Source organism: Limulus polyphemus, unplaced genomic scaffold (assembly GCF_000517525.1).
Source record: "Limulus polyphemus unplaced genomic scaffold, Limulus_polyphemus-2.1.2 Scaffold3486, whole genome shotgun sequence".
NCBI classification, from domain to species: domain Eukaryota; kingdom Metazoa; phylum Arthropoda; class Merostomata; order Xiphosura; family Limulidae; genus Limulus; species Limulus polyphemus.
Genome location: NW_013669096.1, coordinates 80,926 through 97,317, shown reverse-complemented (window position 1 = coordinate 97,317; position 16,392 = coordinate 80,926). Strand labels below are relative to the sequence as shown.

The 16,392-nt window shown below is 32.2% G+C and overlaps 1 protein-coding gene across 1 annotated transcript in view; it reads right to left on the bottom strand.

Moving 5' to 3' along the window:
* LOC106469438 (hippocampus abundant transcript 1 protein-like) overlaps nt 1-2,276 on the bottom strand; it is a 25,736-nt gene extending 23,460 nt beyond the window's left edge. Inside the window, exon 1 of the mRNA XM_013929932.2 lies at nt 2,157-2,276. The gene's annotated coding sequence lies outside the window, so the exon portion shown is untranslated. The remainder of the gene's footprint in view (nt 1-2,156) is intronic.
* Between the last annotated feature and the right edge of the window lie 14,116 nt (nt 2,277-16,392).

Sequence of the window (16,392 nt, the reverse complement as noted above, 5' to 3'; positions counted from 1 at the left end):
AAATTACCTTTAATTATAGTTTTAATTTAGTTCATGTTTAATATAAATGGGAACCCACCCAATAGTGTGATTGAAGAAAAGGATTTAGTCATAATGATGGGTAAGCCACTCAAGCTATTGAACTGTTGCTCTGTTGGCAGAAATAAAATAGAATTTTAGTGTGTATTTATAAACATACCAATAACAAGTCAAAAGAGGTAATTATCTCTGTATACAAAACAGTCCAGTAGTTAGGCTTCACTCTGAATAATGTGTATAGCTTTGGTCACCTTATGTAAGACAGGATATCAACTTATTTTAAATGGTTCATAGGAAGGTTACTTGGATTATTTTGGGGATTGTATGATTATCTTACAGGGATAGGTTAAGGCCACAAACGTATTTTCTCTTCAGTAAAGAATGATAAGATGTTTTGTTTGTCTGTTTACTTGTTTTGTTGAACTGTGAGCAAAGATACTCGAGGGCTACCTGTGCTAGTTTAACTGTCCCTAATTTAGAAGTGACAGACTAGAGAGAATGCTGTTGATCACCACCACCAGCTCTAGGGCTAATCTAATGAAATAGTGGGATTAACTGTCACATTATAACACCCTCACAGATGAAAGGACATGCATGTTCAGTGATTGGATTCAAACCTGAAGTTTATGAGTTGAATGCCCTAACCACCAGGCCAGGTAAGAGGTGATCTTACACAAGTTTACAGCATTATCTGGAGGTTCAATAGAATAAATGCCTTTGATTTCTTAGTGCTATATTCTGAAAATAACAGGATGAAAGAACACAAGTTTAAAATTTGGAAAAGAAAGGCCTGGCTTCAGTTAAGACAGTTTTACTTTTCTGACAATGTGACTAACATATGAAATGAATTGTCCTCAACATTAATGGAAGCTTGCAGTTTAAGACAGCAATCAATGATTTCCTGAAAAATAAAGGGTGGGTTTGAAATTTTACTTTCCCCAGGGTGGGTTGATAAGAAAGGCCTTGAAGGACAAAACTGTTCCTTGTTGTACTATGTTATGTCAAAAATTATTATTATACTAGCTGAAAAATACAGATTTTCGTATTTGATGAAAAGAGTGAAAATCTTATTGTTTTGTCATTTAAACACTCTAATACCTACCTCATAACCTAATGAATCATTTGAATATTGCTTTTGCTACACATTTCATATTGTATTCCATTCAAATATCTTATTTAATTAATTTATTAATTATATTATACTTTCCAGCATAGTTACAGGGTTTTTTAAACATTTTCAAACTTCACGTGCCTCATTAGACCATAAGTTGTACATAATAGTTTGTTGGACAAAGTTTATAAACTCAATAAAAAAAAATCTGGATAAGATTTTTATAATAACTACTCAACCATATAATAATATCTGTTTTGTATAAATCTTAATTCACATATGATATTGGTAATATTTGTAAAATCTCTCTTAATCACTTGAAGTTGTTAATGGAGTGTTACAGCCCTTGGCTACATAAATTCTAATCCCATAGATACTAAGATAGTATACTACTACATTAGTGATTCTTTACACTAACAGCCAGTTTTTGTCTACTGTTTAGTACTGATGCTGGAGCATAATACTTTTATTAATGGGCAATGATAATAAATTATCATAATAAATGGTATCAAAGGCAATCAAACTATTCGAGAACAGGTAAAACTGTACTGCATGTTTAAAAAAAAATTATGCTAAACTTGAACCCAGATTCAATTTCACTTATAGTTTAATTATGCCTACACATTATTACTAACAGTAATACTAGCCTAATAATAACATTTGGACTAGCTTACAATTTACATATTAATTTTACTATTACAAGCCATATATATGAATTACCTACACTACAGACAACATCACTAGCCAGTTATTTGAACTAGCTTAACTACCGTTATAACTAATACCAGCCAGATATTTGGACTATCCTACATAATATTAATAGTATTTGCATTATTAACGCAGCATTATAAATTAATGTAACGTTACGAGTTTAGGGTCTAGCATGGTAATACTAATACTGTAATAGTATGCCTTGACTGGATAATTTAAAGTTTAACTTTACGTTAAAGAATCTTTTAGTTTTACCCTTAATAATGACAGTTACACAACTCCTTTTACATTAAAAAAATGTCAAATGTTAACTTACCTTTAGGTTTTAACGTCTATTTTTACGAGTTTTAACATTCAAAAATAACTTTTACTAACGACACAACGTTCTTGTCGCTGTTACTCATCTCGGTTACTAAACCGTTTACCTATTTCAATGAGACTATGAGTGTCAATAAGACAAATTTAACTGATTTACGATCGTATTTCGTTAAATTTAATTAACGTTTACTGTTTCGGCTAAGTACTAACTTTCTTATAAACATTAAAAATATTACTGGAATTGTGTATAACTATAGGAAAAATAGTTTTTTACCTAATTTTTAACATTAACAATCAAGTTTATAGTTTTGAATTAAAAAAATTGAAAATAAATTCTCTTCCGCAAGCGCAAGCCTTATCATTACCAATGGTTTATAGTTCATACACTATGTTATTAACTTCTTTGACATGTCAGTTTGTTTGTTTGTTTGAAATTATGCACAAAACTACATAATGGGCTATCTGTGCTCTGCTCACAACGGGTATCGAAACCCGGTTTCTAGCATTGTAAGTCTGCAGACATACCGCTGTTCCAGTGGGGGGCTTAACACGTCAGATAAAAGTAACTATAACCAAAGAATGGAAATATAACGCATCACTCTAAGTCACTGCATAGCCAAACTATTATTGCGACAAAACTAGACATTCTAAAAAAACAAGAAAAAACATTGTTATAGCTGAAGTTGTAACATGGGTATGTATATTCAAAACTATCGATAGAATAAAAATTGCGTAAGAACTAACAAGCATTTCTACTTTCAACATTAAAAAAAATTAACCTTCATTTTAAAAATTATTATTTGTGTATATATATATATATCCATATACGATATTTTCATAATGCCATAAGGAAGTGTTTTTTAACCAGTGGGCGCGCCCCCTATGGGTCGCGTACTGATGCCTGGGGGTGGCCTTTTGGTAGAAGACCCCCCCCCAAAAAAAAAACGACAGAAGAAACAGAAGAGTTGGAGACGACAATAATCTAACAAAAGTATCACTTTGCTCTCAAAGCTTTTTTTTCTCTCTTGCACTTACTCACTCCTTACAAGCATTTTTCACAAATAAAAATATTACAACTGAGAAGGTCAAAACAAATGTCATTTCGTTTCAATAAAATGCTTGTTAAAACTAAAACCATCAGATCACTGATGTGTGGATATTAGGAAATATTTGATTTTCTAGTTCCATATGGGTCTAATATTTGCTAACCACTGTTCTTTGTAGAAACTAGATGTGTAATGAATATTAAGCGTCTATAAAATTTTGTCGCTCGGTCGCAGCTACATGTTTCAAATACGAAATACTGCTTTTATAAATGGGGTTATTATTTTATATTACTAGCATAAATGTATTCAGAAACAAGAACACTAGGGTCAAAACGAGAGATGTAAGATTTTTACCGAATCAACTCACATTGATTGTAAGTTTATAAGTTTTAACAAGAATCTGTCTTTTTCGTCTTCCCTAAGAAGTTACAAGCTAACCAGAAACGTCATTTGTTATCTAGGCCTATATGCTTGTATATTAAGTATAGATTTGATAAGCACCTGGCATTAGGCATAATGCCCTCACGAGCTTTGTTTCATACCTCTTCATACTTATTAATATCGGTATATATCTGAAATGTTATCAGAAATTGACTCTTGAAAATCGGTTACTCGAATTAAGCGTTAGACTTTTGAAGAGCTAACCAAACATTAGTCTCGTGCTCCATAATTAGTAACTTTAAGAACGAAGAGATCGCCGGAGTGATAGTAAAGTTTCTTCGACCACTTTGCTAGTTTCAAAGGAGATCTAAAAGAAACAGGTAGACGTTGTCTTTGGGTTCCGTAAGTATTCATTTATGCTTACTATTACAATAAAAACACAATAACTGAAAGAATAATTATTTTTATCAGTCTTCATATATACTCCTACCTCAAATTTTACTATTCCTTTACTTAAAATTGTTTTATTGATATTTATAACCACCACTCAATATAACGTTGGTTTATACTTACTGTACACGATGTTGGTTTATCGTTACTGTACATAACGTTGGTTTCTAGTTACTGTGTGTAAAGTTGGTTTATACTTACTGAACATAACGTTGGTTTATATTTACTGTATACATTTTTAGTTTATAGTTACTGTAAATAACGTTGGTATATAGTTAGTGTATATATTCTTGATTATAGTTACTAAATATAACGTTGGTTTATATTTACAGAATATAACGTTAGTATATAGTTAGTGTATATATTCTTGATTTATAGTTACTGTATATAGCGTTGGTTTATTGTTACTGTACATAACGTTGGTTTATTGTTACTGTACATAACGTTGTTTTATGTTACTGTATGTAACGTTGCTTTATAGATACTGTATAACACAGATATCCCTTGTGTAGCTTTGCGCGAAATTCAAAACAAACAAAAACAAAGATACTGTATATATTACTGGTTTGTAGTTACTGTATATATTGTTGGTTTATGTTACTGTATATATTGTTGGTTTTTATAGTTATTGTAAATAACATTGGTTTATAATTACTGTACATGACGTTGGATTATATTACTGTATATAACAGTGGCTTATAGTTACAGTATATAACGTTGGTTTATAGTTACTGTACATATTGTTGCGTCAGCGAGGTCACGTGACTAGTATCACGCCACTCCTTCTCTCGAACCTTCGGGAATTGACGGGTATCTTATATATACCAGACTACCCTATATCTAGTAATCGGTGACAATGTGACGGGACAATGTGTGTAGGTAATCGTTAAAGTTGTATTCGGAAAGAATAAATCAGTTTTATTTAAGAAAGGACTTGTGTCGCTAATGTTTCGCCGGAACGAAGTTACTGAAAATTAACTAACGAACGGAGACGTAACAATACTGTACACAAAGTTGGTTATAGTTACTGTACATAACGTTGGTTTATGTTATTCTATATAACGGTGGTTTCTTGTTACTGTACATAACGTTTGTTTATAGTTACTGTACATAACGTTTGTTTATAGTTACTGTACATAACGTTGGTTTATGTTATTGTATATAACGGTGGTTTCTTGTTACTGTACATAACGTTTGTTTATAGTTACTGTATATAACGTTGGCTTGTGTTACTGTATATAACGTTGGTTTATAGTTACAGATACAACGTTGGTTTGTAGTTACTGTACACAACGTTGGTTTATTGTTACTGTATATAACGTTGGTTTATGTTACTGAATATAACGTTGGTTTTTATAGTTACTGTATGTAACGTTGGTTTATCGTTATTGTAAATAACGTTGGTTTATAGTTACAGTATATAATGTTGGTTAATGTTACTGTATATAACGTTTGTTTATAATTACTATACATATTGTTGGTATACGTTAGTGTATATAACGTTTGTTTATAATTACTATACATATTGTTGGTATATGTTACTGTATATAACGTTGCCTTATAGTTACAGTACATATCGTTATGTTGCTGTACATAACGTTGGTTTATGTTACAGTATATAACGTTGGTTTATTGTTATTGTACATAATGTTGGTTTATGTTACTGTATATAACGTTGATTTATAGTTACTGTATACATTTTAGTTTATAGTTACTGTACATAACATTGGTTTATGTTACTGTATATAACGTTGGTTTATCGTTACTGTATATAACGTTGATTTATAGTTACTGTATACATTTTAGTTTATAGTTACTGTACATAACATTGGTTTATGTTACTGTATATGACGTTGATTTATAGGTATTGTATACATTTTAGTTTATAGTTACAGATACAACGTTGGTTTGTAGTTACAGATACAACGTTGGTTTGTAGTTACTGTACACAACGTTGGTTTATTGTTACTGTACATAACGTTGGTTTATCGTTACTGTACATAATGTTGGATTATAGTTACTGTATATAACGTTGATTTATAGTTACTGTACATAACATTGGTTTATGTTACTGTGTGTAACGTTGGCTTATAGTTACTATATATACTGTTGCTATAGAGTTACTGTGTATAACGTTGGCTTATAATTACAGTATATCTCGTTGGCTCATAGTTACAGTTTGTAACGATGGTTGATGTTACTGTACATAACGTTGGTTTATGTTACTGTATATAACGTTGTTTTGTGTTACTGTATGTAACATTGGTTTGTAATTTCTGTACATAACGCTGGTTTATTGTTTCTGTACATAACGGTGGTTTATGTTACTGTATATAACGTTTGCTTATAGTTACATTATATAACGTTGGCTTGTGTTACTGTACATAACGTTGGTTTATGGTTACTGTACATAACATTAGTTTATCGTTACTCTACATAACGTTGGTGTATAGTTCCAGTACATAACGTTGGTTTATGGTTATTGTTCATAACATTAGTTTATCGTTACTCTACATAACGTTGGTGTATAGTTCCAGTACATAACGTTGGTTTATGGTTATTGTTCATAACATTAGTTTATCGTTACTCTACATAACGTTGGTGTATAGTTCCAGTACATAACATTAGTTTATCGTTACTCTACATAACGTTGGTTTATGTTACTATATATAACGTTGATTTATAGTTAAAGTACTTAACGTCGGTTTATGTTTATTGTGTTGTAATTGTTCTAGGACACTACATTTTTTACCTTTAACACTTTATTAGGCTCAATTGTTGTATTTGGTTCGTGTTTCTTGTAATCACTTGTACGACATGCTGAATGAAAATGAATGCTTCAGATTTTTTCGCGAATGCTAGCACAATTATGTTAATAACTCAGTTCATATTATGCTAGTGTTCGTGGGTTAGAATGAAGTACCATGCTACATGAAGATAAATCAGTTGAAGGAATGGTTCATGACTCAGTTGATATCATAATAGTGTTCGTGGGTTATAATGAGGCACTACGCTACAGGAAGATGAATCAGTTGAAGGAATGGTTCATAACTCAGTTGATACTACACTAGTGTTCGTAGGTTAGAATGAGGCACCACGCTACAGGAAGATGAATCAGTTGAAGGAATGGTTCATAACTCAGTTGATATTACACTAGTGTTCGTAGGTTAGAATGAGGCACCACGCTACAGGAAGAAGAATCAGTTGAAGGAATGGTTCATAAGTCAGTTGATATTATACTAGTGTTTGTAGGTTACAATGAGGCACCACGCTACAAGAAGATGAATCAGTTGAAGGGATAGTTTTCTATTTTTAAATATTGCAAAGCTTGCCAATTATCCAGTTTTACACTTTATTTTACTGTGGGCAATTTTTTGTTTTGTCGAATTAATAGAAATATTTCATTTCAATGGATGTCGTCCCTGACAACGTTTTTGTGTTTTGTGTAAGGCTATGTTTTTAATAGTTTAATTAAGACGTTTTTGTACTGTTTGATAGAAGGGGTTTTGGCATGATGTACTTACTGATGACGTATGTTTGTTTGTTTGTTTTTGAATTTCGCGCAAAGCTACACGAGGGCTATCTGCGCTAGCCGTCCCTAATTTAGCAGTGTAAGACTAGAGGGAAGGCTGATGACGTATGAGGCACAGAAATATGGAGACTGTCTAGATTTGATGTGACGTCTCAAAATGTCGTAAGATTTAGGGAAAAACAAATACTGTATAAATCATCAGCCTGTGTCAGTAAGCTAGTTAGTTCCGAAGTCAGTTCAGCACTGAAAATTTTGAATTTTCAATAAAGTAGAGAGCTTATAAATTTGTGACTATTTATTTTAATTTGTGGGTTAAACCTAACAACGAACATATCCTAAATAAAAGAACTTGCAAAAGTAACTCACTTCCATTATCGATAAATTCACTGGGCTTGGCATTATGAATCCGTCCAATGATAGAGATCTTTAGAACAATAATGGTGCCAAGAGAAAGAAGATGAATCCGTCCAATGATATAGACCTTTACAACAATGGTGCCAGGAGAAAGATTATTTTGGCGAAAATAAAATAGATTCCAGACTAAGTGTTAAGACGACGACACGTGTTCGATTTGAGCTCGAAAAGTTGCTGGAGATAATGAAGCAGCGAAAATAAGAGTTGTAGTGATGTTATTTCGTTGGACCGGTTCATTTACAGTCCACGTAACGATAACAAATGAGTTTGTTTCTACCTTGTACACTGTTGTAACTTGTAGTCTATGATGTTATTTCGTTGGACCGGTTCATTTACATTCCACGTAACGATAACAAATGAGTTTGTTTCTACCTTGTACACTGTTGTAACTTGTAGTCTATGATGTTATTTCGTTGGACCGGTTCATTTACAGTCCACGTAACGATAACAAATGAGTTTGTTTCTACCTTGCACACTGTTGTAACTTGTAGTCTATGATGTTATTTCATTGGACCGGTTCATTTACAGTCCACGTAACGATAACAAACGAGTTTGTTTCTACCTTGTACACTGTTGTAACTTGTAGGTCTAAGTTTACAAATGACATTCAAACAGATATACTTTGCTAATGGTCGTGCGATTAACGTAAAAATAAAGTTACTTGTACATTTTCACGGCTAATCGAAGTAACTGAATGTGCGCAATAAATGACACTGGTCCAAATACTTCATTCACCTACACTAACTTATTGGCACTCTTCCGACTGAAAACAACGAACTCAATGATTCACTGCTCTCTCTCGATACTCCCTGAACTTACTAGATTTCTGTCATCAGATTTAGAGCTTTCTAGTTACTTGAGGCCTGCTTTAATTAATTAAGCGATCTCCAGCTAACATCTAAATTGTAACGTTAAAAGTATAGCTTACTCCAGAGGAACAGGCAGAAAGAGACAAAGCATTAAAACAAGATCAAGAAGGAAGAGATGGAAAATTAACAGAAGAATAAGAATACATTTACGGAAGATTAAAGAAAGACCAAGAAGGAAATTATCAGAAGACCAAAAGGCAAAAGAGGAGTGTAAGATTTAGAGAAAAATAAAAAACAAAATCAAAGAAGTTCTGATTTTAATAATCACAACATTTTGATCCATTCTATAGAGTCACAATCAGGTAAGAGTTAAATTCAACTGACTTTCTGAATCTAATTTACCTGATGATGATTCGTTTTTGTGGTCTGAAAAGTTGTAATTATCAAAGTCATAACTTACCTACTGTAAACGTTGCTGTTATTGTATTTTTGAATTAATTATTGAGTTCAGTAGATTACTCACTAAATATTAAAACCAAAGAAGTTTTTGGACATGTGCAGAAGGATTATAACAGCAAAACTGAGGTAGTAAAAAAAGATATTAGTCAAATGCAGAAATATTGTAATGATATCAATGTAATCTAAAACGTACAAAAACAGATCTATGAAGTACAGAAAGATTACAACAACAAAATCAACGAGGTAGAAAAGAACATCAAGGACAAAATAAACAATGCCTTTTTGTCTGGTTTTTATAGGGCCGGATTCCTTGCAGTAGTTGCCTGTGACTTGTTGGCGATAAATCTGAACAATAAACGGATAGCAACAATCCACTTGTTTTAAAATAATATGTTCAAAACAAGTAAAACATATGTACAAAGATTCGTTACACTATTGGTCATCACAGTTGTATCCATAACTTTAAATAATTGTCACTTTTTCATCAAAATTCACACAGGCGGGTTAAATTAATTTAGAACACCTTTTGACAAGACAAATTATTCTTCTCTACTCTGTTATCACAATATAATTAATGATAAATTCACTTACTTTATTCCGTGGGTTACCACAGTTGTATACAGAGCTTTAAATAATTCTCTTTTATGTCAAAAGTCTACATAGACTGGTTCGGTTACTTTAGAACCCAATTCACAAAATGAATTATTATTTTCTATTGTGTTTCTTGCAATACAATCTGCGATTATAACACTTTAAAAGTCGCCACTATTCACTCTTTATGGTTAAACTTACAAACACAGTCTAGATCTGTATCTTTCACTAACTATGTCTTACTTTCACTTTCACCAACTTTCTTCTTTCTGTATCTGCACGTATTTATAACACGCGACAGAAAAATCTGGAAATATCTAGCCCTCTAGTGACAACAATATTCACATAACGAGAAAAGTATAGAAGCTTTGAGTAAGATGACGTCAACAATATTACAAAAGTCTAAAACAACAAACTGCATACACAATGTACAACTCGTACAGTGTAACACAATGAAACTTGTCATAACTATTGCTTTTAAAATAATTAACTTACAATACTCTTGTTATGAAACTAAATAATCAGGAAATATTACATCGCTAAATAAACTAAATAATAATTCTTAAACTAACAGCCTTGTATATCCAACATTTTGTTCAAACCTGTCCTAAAGTTCGAACCTCATACACCTTTAATTGTTTGTTTGTTGAATTTCGCGCAACGTTGCTCCAGGGCTATCTGCACTAGCACTCCCAAATTTCGAAGTGATATTTGGGCTATTTTTTACCAACGAATAGTGGAATTGATCGTCCACATTATAATGCCTCTATGGCTGAAATGGCAAGCTTGTTCTGTGATCGGATTAGAACTCACGATCCTCAGGTTGAGAGTCGAATGCTCTAACTATCAAGTCGTGCCAGGCTCTTGGAATAGGAGAGCCCATCTGATCTACCTGTTACCACTATTGCTGTACCATCTATGATAGCAAGACTTTCTGGACTACTTTAGGCTAAAGCAATATAGTGTTCCGTCTCCGTTCGTTAGTTGATTTTCCGTAACTTCGTTCCCACAAAACTTTAGCGACACAAGTCCTTTCTTAATAAAACTGGTTTATTCTTTCTGAATATAACTTTACCGATACACTTATTTTCAACAGTCGCCCTATAACGACGCTATAACAACGACGTAAACTTCAACAATACTTTCTAATTGCAGTTCAATTACTCACTACCTACACACATTGTCACGTCACGCCGTGACCATCTTATATATACCAGGCCACCCCCAATCTAGCAAATGCTAGAGCACTCCCGAAGGAACAGGATAGTTCTAGAAACGTGGCGTGACAATACTCACGTGACCTCGCTGACGCAACAGTAGATTTACTTTGTTAACCCTATCGATACGGGTTTTTCTTTGGTCACGAGTTAAAGGTCATGTCATGGCGTTTGTAGACTCACATTCAAAATATTCTGTGAATGTATGTCAATAAGTTTGGTATCAAATTGTAGATTATAATTCAAGTTTTAGTATTATACATCAGTTTATATCGATTTTTGTGTGTCACGTGGCATGTTGAATGCAGCATTGGTTCAAATTGGATGTTTTTGATGTTCAAATACAAATTCTATAGTTTTTTTACGAATTAGATACTCAAATTACCAATATTTACAAGCTAGAATATAAGATAAAACCTCCTATTTTTTCTGTTTTCTGAGATATTAATATATTTATTGAGTCAACTAAGGTGGCCCCGCCCTTTTCCATTTTTAAAAATACTTGCTTACGTACACCTACTTCGCCCAATGACGTGTAATAACAAATCGAAAGCTTAGAATGTCTCTTAGTGGTTTTCTCAGCCTCTTTGAAGTATTTGGACGCAAATGCTAGATTCCAAGAGGGAAGGTAAGACGTTAGTGAGCTCGAAATTTCATATTTTTTTAGACCCAACTACAGCTTAGTTACTAAGCTTGATAAATTATAGTGGGATTCTGTGTTATTGATCTATTAATTTATGATTTTTGGTTATTTCCAAACGTATATATCAAGCATAACAAATTATTTTGTTTCACATCCCCCACGTTCGAAATTTGATAAGGCTTAGCAACCTACGGTAAGCAGCAAACGAGTACAAAGTTCGTAAATAGAAGAGATAATTGTTTGCTATACTTCTTTATTTACCGTTGTATGTTTTAAGAAAAATAACTGAAATTTAAGAACTTATTTGTAAATAGTAATAATGTATAAGAATATATAATGTATTATAACCAAATACTGGAACACAGCCAAAACAGGTCACTTTGTAAAGGCCAGTTTTATACTCTTGGAAACGGTAAATTAGTGCACGAGCGCTGCGTTATTGCAACTTTTGTAATGTTAGCCAGGCACGGCTGAAAGGTCAATATAATAAATATATAAAAGGTATAATTTTATGAAATTTAAGCTTTTAGCCTTTTGTGTTTTCATGTTATAATTATAGTCATTCTAGAATAAAAAAAGCATAATTTATATTTATTTCCTAATTTTTATGGTTACGAGGTCGGTAAAATCGACCCAACTCGTACTGAGATACATTAGTGAAAGTAACAGATAAAATATTGTTACGACAGCGGAAGTCACGCGACGCTGGGAGCATGCGCTGTGGAGTTTCTAGAAGAATCATGAATTATCCTGGTAACTATGTTTGTTCCAAGCGTCCTCTTTTTTAGTATATAAGCCCGGCAAATAAAGCCAGCGAAAAAGATATATAGATTGGCAGATAGATCGAAGAGATAGATATGCAGATAGATTGAAGATATAGATAATTGAGTCAAGCGAACATTAGGCACCGTAAGTAAAGTGTGTGAAACACTGTGATTTATAGTGTGTGTTATAAAGGTTGTTAAGTTTAAAGTGACTGTGAAAATTCTGTGTATTACTAAAAAGTTGTATCAAGAAAGAATAAACTAGTTTTGATTAAAAAAGGACTTGTATCGCTGAAGTTCCTCGGAAAGAATTTATACCGGAAATTATCAAACGAGCAGATACGTAACAATATAGTTTTGTCTGAAAAAACGTTTGATAATTATCTGGAAGTTATAAAGATTTCGTTTGTGAAATTTTAAAATTTTCTGATGCATAAAAGTATTTTTAATCTTAAAATGAAAATTACTTTGCATGTTAGATGGGCAACATGCAAGAAGGAAAGAAAAATACATGAGAAAACCATTACTTATAACAAAGGTTATAGCATGAAAACTATAATAAGCACAAAATGGTTACGAGGTCGGTCCCTAGTAGAAAGTTCTTCAGTTGGTAACATAACTTGAATAGATTATAGAAATAAAACTAAAAGCGCCATCCTGAAATTTTAGGATCATCAGATCAAGTAGTGTGGAAACATGAACTCCCTGTGATGGTAGCTTAGAGGATCTGAAATGAATAATTATACAAATAGTTACACAGAACAGAAGAAGTGAACAACACAACAGTAGGTGTTTCGACTGTAGTTGAAAGGATATTACCAGGAACTGCAGTCGAAAGCAAAGAAAATAAATTATTTACAAAGGATGTAAGAAAAGAGTAACTGTTATAAGTGGAAATTACAGCTATGATTTTGACAAATCAACTGATGACAATAAATCAAGGAAACACCCTAAGGATGAGTTCCAAAGCTCATTTAGATAAAAGTAACTATAAAGAACTAGCCAGATATGAGAAAATTGGAATTGACTGGACATAAGGGACAAACCTCAGCTAAGAATGAACCATCTGTCCCAGTTGAGATATGAAGTTCATTATTTAATTAAAGAATCACGTCCACGTGCTAATTGATTCATTGATGGGAAGTCTTGCAACATTTTGGTTATACAGAGAAGATTGTTTGGCCAAATCTGACAAGAATGATGGGAAATTGCTTCCACAGATGAAGAAATAAGTTCGATTGATGTAAACAGCAAGTGGATATAGAATTTCAACAAAAAGTTTGAGGTCATCCTCACTGTAGAAATCTTCTTTACACCATACAGTAAGTGGCATCGAAGAGGCGGCATATTGGGAATATGATTTAGGCAGAAACATTGATATGGAGTTAATTTTCTTCAAACATTTTCACGGTCTATGATCTATATAATTACAACACCAGAGGTCGAACTTACAGAGAGAATAATTGGCAGTTATTGTGCCAATAAGAAATGAAAAACTCCTACCAGGACTTATTAGGAATAAATATACATCTAGTGATTGGGGAATTAGAGCAAGCTTCCTACCTATTTTATGTGTTTACTTACTCATAAGACAGAAAAGCTACATAAGGTTTTAGAAAAAGCCATATATTTTACTGAAAAGAATCAATTATATGATTTATATATCCCAGAAGGACAGGTAGTCCGTCATGATTGTCTTGGGAAAATACATTGGTGAGAGAACTGACATCTGGTTGGCTTCAGAGAAGACATTGCCAGTGATAAGTCAACCTGCTGAAGAGCCCGGGGTTTCTGTGGAGACCACTTTCAGAATATTATCAAGGATAGAGCTACCAGTGGATTCTCTCGACCATTTACCTGGAGAGAACTCCCCCAGTGATAAGACAACATGTGATGGTGAAGGATAATACGTCATCCTATCCTTGTTTGATAGGCTACAGACAGATTTGGTGCTGACAGTTTAGAAACGTAAATAATATAATAAAGAAAATTATCTTTCGTTAATAAGAAATGTGATTATATTATGTTTGACACACATAATTAATAAGTTAATTATTTTAATACCTATTTATTAATAGTAATTTTTGTTAATTGGAAATTATGACTTTATTACTAATTATGTAAATTTAAGTTTAATATATTGTTTTCTTTGTGTATTTCACAATCAAGAAGAGGTAATGTTGCATAAAATATTGCATAAAAATATTAGAGTGAACCAGTTAGTGAATTATTGCATAAAAACATCAAAGTGAACCAGTTAGTGAATTATTGCATGAAAACATTAGAGTGAACCAGTTAGTGAATTATTGCATAAAAACAACAGAGTGAACCAGTTAGTGAATTATTGCATAAAAACAACAGAGTGAACCAGTTAGTGAAGTATTGCATAAAAACATCAAAGTGAACCAGTTAGTGAATTATTGCATGAAACATTAGAGTGAACCAGTTAGTGAAGTATTGCATAAAAACATCAAAGTGAACCAGTTAGTGAATTATTGCATGAAACATTAGAGTGAACAAGTTAGTGAATTATTGCATGAAAACATTAGAGTGAACCAGTTAGTGAATTATTGCATAAAAACATTAGAGTGAACCAGTTAGTGGATTATTGCATAAAAACATTAGAGTGAACCAGTTAGTGAATTATTGCATAAAACCATTAGAGTGAACCAGTTAGTGAATTATTGCTTAAAACCATTAGAGTGAAACAGTTAGTGAATTATTGCTTAAAACCATTAGAGTGAACCAGTTAGTGAATTATTGCATGAAAACATTAGAGTGAACCAGTTAGTGAATTATTGCATAAAAACATTAGAATGAACCAGTTAGCGAATTATTGCATGAAAACATTAGAGTGAACCAGTTAGTGAATTATTGCATAAAAAAAAATTAGAGTGAACAAGTTAGTGAATTATTGCATAAAAACATCAGAGTAAACCAGTTAGTGAATTATTGCATAAAAACATCAGAGTAAACCAGTTAGTGAATTATTTCATAAAAACATTAGAGTGAACCAGTCAGTGAATTATTGCAAAAAAAATTAGAGTGAACCAGTTAGTGAATTATTTCATAAAAACATCAAAGTGAACCAGTTAGTGAATTATTTCATAAAAACATTAGAGTGAACCAGTTAGTGAATTAGTTAGTTGGTAAGTCGGTTCAGCACTTTAAATTTTGAATTTGTATTTCAACAAAGTATTGGACTTGCAAGTAAGTGACTGTTTAATTTTATTTGAGAATTTGATCTGTTAATGAATGTAACATGTAAAACTTATCAGTTACAGTTGACGAAATAAGTCGCTTTTGTTGTCAGTGAGTGGAATGAACTTTTCATAATTGTTGTCGAGTAATAGAAATAACTCACCAACTATATAAACCTTTACAACATTTTAATTCACTATCTTTAAGTTGATACATCAAATACTTTTCACTGCCATATGGTCTAACAGTACTTAGGCTTGTTTCAGAATATAAAAAAAAAGACGTTTTGTCATCTATTGAGGATTTATAGCACAATGCTTTTTCATCTATTGAGGATTTATAGTACAATGATTTACCACCTATTGAGGATTTATAGTACAATGTTTTGTCATTTATTGAGGATTTATAGTACAATGTTTTACCATCTATAGAGAATTTATAGCACAATGCTTTTTCATCTATTGAGGATTTATAGTACAATGTTTTGTCATCTACTGAGGATTTATAGTACAATGTTTTGTCATCTATTGAGGATTTATAGTACAATGTTTTGTCATCTATTGAGGATTTATAGTACAATGTTTTACCATCTATTGAGGATTTATAGTACAATGTTTTACCACCTATTGAAGATTTATTGTACAATGTTTTACCATCTATTAAGGATTTATAGTACAATGTTTTACCACCTATTGAAGATTTATTGTACAATGTTTTACCATCTATT